This window comes from Lepisosteus oculatus, unplaced genomic scaffold (genome assembly GCF_040954835.1).
Source record: "Lepisosteus oculatus isolate fLepOcu1 unplaced genomic scaffold, fLepOcu1.hap2 HAP2_SCAFFOLD_760, whole genome shotgun sequence".
NCBI classification, from domain to species: Eukaryota; Metazoa; Chordata; class Actinopteri; order Semionotiformes; family Lepisosteidae; genus Lepisosteus; species Lepisosteus oculatus.
The window spans coordinates 11,571-17,024 of NW_027168321.1; the positions used below are offsets into that span (position 1 = coordinate 11,571).

Genomic DNA, 5,454 nt, shown 5'->3' on the forward strand with positions numbered 1-5,454 from the left:
AAAGGGACTGTTTTTGTTTTATGGTTTTTGATCAGTTGCGTTAAGTTAGAATTATGGGCTGCCAGAAATGTCCTAGTTAAAAAAGGTGTGTTGCGGAGTGTGAGGGGAGTTTGGGACAAAGTAAAGTGGGACGTCAAATGCATGATAGCAGCCGACCTGAGAAATTGGAGCTACCATGCGGTCAAGGAAAAGTGGAAATCTCTAGTAGATATTTAGAGTAGAAGGGATGATTCTGAGTTTTTGAGAGAGTTTTTGTTTCTTAGAGGGTGTGTGTTCATTAGAATAAGGGGTGGGGTTATGGTAATGAGGAGTGTTTGGGGTTTTTGTTTTTTGTTCTGTTTCAGGGCTTTGTTTTCTGTTATGTACAGTGTTGTCGTTGTGATTAAGGTTTGATTATGATTGTTTGTGATGTCTTTTGTAATAAAATATATTTAAAAACAAAAAAATCTGTTCTTATCAGTTTAATATCTGATACGTCCCCCATCGGGGGACCACATATTAAACGGATTTTTGGAACAGGGAGCTGGATCAGGAGCTTGCTCCGTCCTCTCCACGCATCGGCCCGGTATTGCAGCGCCTCCGGGAGCGGTGCACCACCTTCTCTCAGCGGTGAAAAGACAGACGTAGCAAGCAAGCAAGCAAGCGAGGTGGACTGGAGCTCCTTCTTCTCGGGTCTCGTCTCTCGTCCATCTGTGTGTCTCTCTCTCCCCCTCCCCCTCCCCGTCTCCGTTCCCGTGCTCCCTCTGTGCACTTTCCCGCGTCTCGACTCTCTGGGCAAGCAGGCCGGCCCCCTTTTCGGCTCCCGTGCGTTTTCCCTCCAAAAAACTTAGTTTTTTCAGCCTTTTCCCAGGGAGGCAGGCGTGGCTTTTGTGTGTGTGTGTGTGTGTGTGTGTGTGTGTGTGTGTGTGTGTGTGTCCCCGTCCTCGCAGGCGGGCCCCTTTCGACAGCCGGGCGGTTTCCCTCCAAAAAACTTAGTATATACACCTTTTCTTCCTTTTTTTCCGGCAGGCGGGCAGGCGCGCGCGTCTGTGTGTGTGTGTGTGTGTGTGTCCCCGTCCCTCCCGAGAGAGCGCTGCCCCTTGCCTCTGCCCGCAGGTGCCGACGGTCCGCTTTCGCTTGCAGCTCGCTCGGCACAGCTGCTGCTGGTGGGAGGGGCCTAAGCTAAGGAGGCCGGCCGGCTGGCGCCCCCCTGCGGCTGCGGTCGTTGTCGGGCCGTTGACAGGAGATCCAAGAGCAGGGCCCCCGCCCGGGACTGGCGGGCAGGCAGGCGAGCAAGCAGGCAGGCAAGAGAGGGGGAGAGCGGAGTCCGGGCGGCCGGCAGCCGCGTGCGGACCGGGCTCCCGAGGCGTCGGCCTGCGCCGCTGCGCGCCAGCCGGACGCCCGCGCGCCCGCCCAAGGCCGGCGTCGGGCATCGCTTCTCGGCCTTTTGGCTAAGGTCAGAGGTCGAGGGAGAGGGGAGATCGAGTGGACATCAATTTCTACAAGGACACGGTTGGATTTCTGCGTTTTGGACCCCGGACTGCTTTTTGGATTGCCTTTGGATTTTGGACTTCGGATTGTGCTTTTCACTTGGGTTTTTTTTGGAGCGAGGGCTGCTTGGCAGCCGAAAGGCTGCTTTTTCATCATGGCTGCGGATCCCGGGGAGGCGAGGAAGGCCGGGATGAACCCCAGCGTTCGTTGGACCGTCCGCTTTCACTGGAGGGCGGAGACGGAGCCTCAGGGAAGAGAGCCCTTTGAAGATGAGGTACTGTTTGGCATTCTCGGATTCAAGGCAAGTGAGATCTTATGCTTACAGGGGAACCGGGCACAGAAATTTATGGATGTCACCTTCAGGACCGCCGAGCTTCATAGGAGGGCAGCGGAGAGGTATGCACAAGCAAAGGCGGAGGGAAAAATGCGTGAGTACGAGTGCGGGGGCTTGCAGGGAGATAGTAGAAGACGGGTGGTCATCCACATGTTCGACCCTTTCGTGTCGTACCGGGATGTGACGACCTTCCTGCGTCGTTATGTGGAGGTGCTGAAAGGCCCAGATGTCGTTAGTGACACTCGTACGGTTTGGACCGGGAAACTTAAATATGAGGTCGAATTACGGAGAGATGACAGATCACGGGACGGTTTCGCCCACCCCCCGGGCACTTTCGCCATTGGAGCATTTAGGGGATACCTTTTTTACTGGGATCAACCAGACTTTTGCAGGAAGTGCCGAGGTTTTGGTCACCGCGAGGCGACGTGCACTGTCGGAGAGTGTGGGAAGTGTCACCGCACGGGCCACTGCACACGGGCCTGCCCGGTGAAGGAGTGCTCCCTGTGTGGGAACACAGGACACCTTTTCCGGCAGTGTAATCAGAGGGGCAGGGACCTGGAGAGGGAACTCCAAACCTGGGTACAGCGCCCAGAGGAGGGTGGGGAGGAGGAGGATCAACCGGAGGGCGACAAGGCCAACGAGAAAGGGGGGAAGCAATGGGAGAAGAGACAGGAGGAGGAAGGGAGGCAAGATGGAGGACAAACGGGAGAAGAAGAGGCACGACCGGGAACTTCACGGGAGATGGGCCGCACCTCCTGGGCAGATGTGGTGAAGGGGACACGACCCACAGTGGAGGAAGTAACACCTGCAGTGTCGGGACTGGTGGGAGAGGAGGTGGGGGCAACAACTCTCACCACCCTAGGGCCGAATAAGCAGAAGCGCTTACGGGCTGGGAGAAGGAAGAAGGGGACCCAGGAAAAGAAGAAGAAGACGGATGAAGGAGGAGATGAGGGAGAAAATCAGGAGGAGATGGTAGACATGGAGAAGATGGAGGAAGAGACACTCCGGTCGACTTCGAGCGACTCAGAGCCCGAAGACACCGAGGGCTCTCTGCCTCCTGGGCAGGGAGCCGGACCAGTACCCTGCCACGCCTATTCGGTGGCTCAGGACGTGACGGACGACGGCAGTCCGATAGTCGACTGCCAGCCCGGCGTGCTTACCCCCGAACAGGCGTTCCCGTTCAGCCCCCTGGGGTCGCTCCCCCTTATGGACACCACGGATAGTGAAACCTCCGGAAGTACAGCAGGGGCAGCAAGCTCACCTGAGTCCAGTCAGGGAGAGGAGATGGAGAGTGACAAACCCCTCTTGGATCCACCATGACCCTCGTGGTGGCAACAGCCAATGTGAGGGGACTGCGGAAGACGGACAAGCGGACGGCGGTTTTTTCATACCTGTCTCAAAAGAATCTGGATCTGTGTTTTCTTCAAGAAGTCCACCTCAAGGACCTCGACGACGTGAGGACCCTCCAGAAGGCGTGGAGGAAGGGTCCTTCGTGGTGGAGCGTCGGAGGGGTGAACTCTGCCGGTGTGGGCATCCTATGTGGTTCACCGAGCTTCGCCGCCCAGACGGTCAGCTCAGTGATCCCCGGACGTCTGCTGGTGGTGGATGGCACCTGGAAGGGGACAAGGGTCAGATTAATCGGAGTGTACGCCCCAGCAGACAGACGCCAGCAGGGCTCCTTTTTGAGAGATCTGGAGCCCTTGCTATACACCAACAGGGAGCTGATCATGGGCGGCGACTTCAATGTTGATTTAGGAGACTCGCACGGCGAGGGAGTTCACCTACTGAGGTCCTTGATCACGGATTTCAGATTGCGAGACGGGTTTGATAACGTTGCACACCACACCTGGGACAACGGAAGAGGGATTTTCAGACGTCTTGATTATATCCTCTCCACTGTGAAATGGAAAATCCTAAGCAGGCAGGTGACCCCCACCTGGTTTTCAGACCATCAGTTGCTGGCAGTTTCCTTTGGTGTTGAGGACCTAGGCTTCCAGGCTGGGTACTGGAAGCTAAACAAGCAAGTCCTACTTGAGGCGAGATATCAAAGGAAGATGGAGGCAGTGCTTAAAGACCTCGAGAAGAAGAGAGAACTCTTCGGTTCTGCGGTACACTGGTGGGAATCCTGTAAGCTTATCATCGCAACGGTCACCAAAAGGTATTGTTGGATCCGGCGAAGATTGGAGGAACGCCAGTGTACCCAACTCCAGGAGGAGCTTGAGGCACTGTACAGCCAGCTGAACCAGGGGGGCGCCTTCGACGGCGAAAGAATTGCATACGTCAGAGGCCTGCTTAAGGATAAGTGGCTGCAGCGAGCAAAGGACTTCCTTTTCAGGTTGCAGGGAGTCTGGAGGGAAGGAGAAGAACGATGCTCGGCCCAGTTCTTCAGCGCCGTGAGAAGACAGCAAGAGCGCAGTCTTTTCGAAAACATCCGGCGTGAAGACGGGACTGCAGCCACGGATATACCCGGGATGTTGAGGTGCGCCACAGGATTCTACGAAGCCTTGTTTTCTGAGAAGGAGATCGACTCGAGCACTAAGGATAGGCTCTTGGAGGGTGTGGAGAAGGCGGTTGAAGACCCATCCGCACTGGTCGGGCCAGTGTCGGGGGCAGAGGTCCGAGTGGCAATGCTGGGCTTGAAGAAAGGCACTGTCCCTGGCGTGGATGGCCTACCGACCGAGTTTTACCGCACCTTCTGGAGACAACTGGAGCCTTTCCTGGTGCAGGTCTTTAATGAGGTCCTGAACGACGGTGGTTTGGGCCTCTCTATGAAGACCGGAGTCGTCTCTTTGATCTTCAAGGGAGGAGACAAGGCGGACCTGGGCAACTGGAGGCCGATCCAGATCCTGTGCACGGATTACAAGATCTTGGCCAGGGTGCTGGGCGGCCGCCTGAGAACCGTAATGCCGGAGCTGGTCAAGGCTGACCAGACATGTGGCGTGGCAGGAAGAAAGATCAGCTGGACGCTGCAGCTGATCCGAGACGTCATCTCCTGGGTGGAGGACAGGGGCCTGCCGCTCATGCTGGTGAGCTTAGACCAGGCGAAGGCTTTTGACCGGGTCCACCATGGGATCCTGTGGGCACTTTTACGGAAGAAGGGTCTGCCTGACAGTTTTGTCAGGTGGATCAGGACTCTGTATAACGGCGCAATATCCCGGGTATGCATTAATGGAGCAGTGGGGAGGAGCATCCCCGTTAGGTGTGGTGTGCGACAGGGCTGTCCTCTCTCCCCCCTGCTGTACGTCATTTACATCGAGCTCCTGCTTGACCAGTTGAGGAAGGACCCTGGAGTGGAAGGGATTCGAGTGCCAGGTGGAGGAGGGCAGGAAGCCAAGATTGCCGCGTATGCGGATGACATCACGCTCTTCCTAGGCTCTGAAAGAAGCCTGGGGAGGGCATTGGACATCGTGGAGGTCTTTTCCAGAGGCACTGGCGCCCGACTGAACCATGCCAAAAGCCTGGTTAAACTGTTCGGGACCTGGCCATGTGAACCAAGGACGTTTGGAGGACTGACGAGGACGACAGGCCCAGTGAAAGTCTTGGGGGTCCTTTTTCACAACATGGACCCTGCGGGCTTGAACTGGGAGGCCAGGTTCCGAAGGATCAACCAAAAGCTGGGCCTTTGGCAGAAGCGGTCTTTGACCTGGATA

At 56.4% G+C, this 5,454-nt stretch overlaps 1 non-coding gene across 1 annotated transcript; it reads left to right on the forward strand.

Annotated features, from left to right (window-relative positions):
- The first annotated feature begins 408 nt into the window (after positions 1–408).
- Positions 409–599, forward strand: LOC138235115 (U2 spliceosomal RNA). Its single transcript, XR_011188009.1, has one exon. It is a non-coding gene; the product is annotated as a U2 spliceosomal RNA (small nuclear RNA).
- The last annotated feature ends 4,855 nt before the right edge of the window (positions 600–5,454 follow it).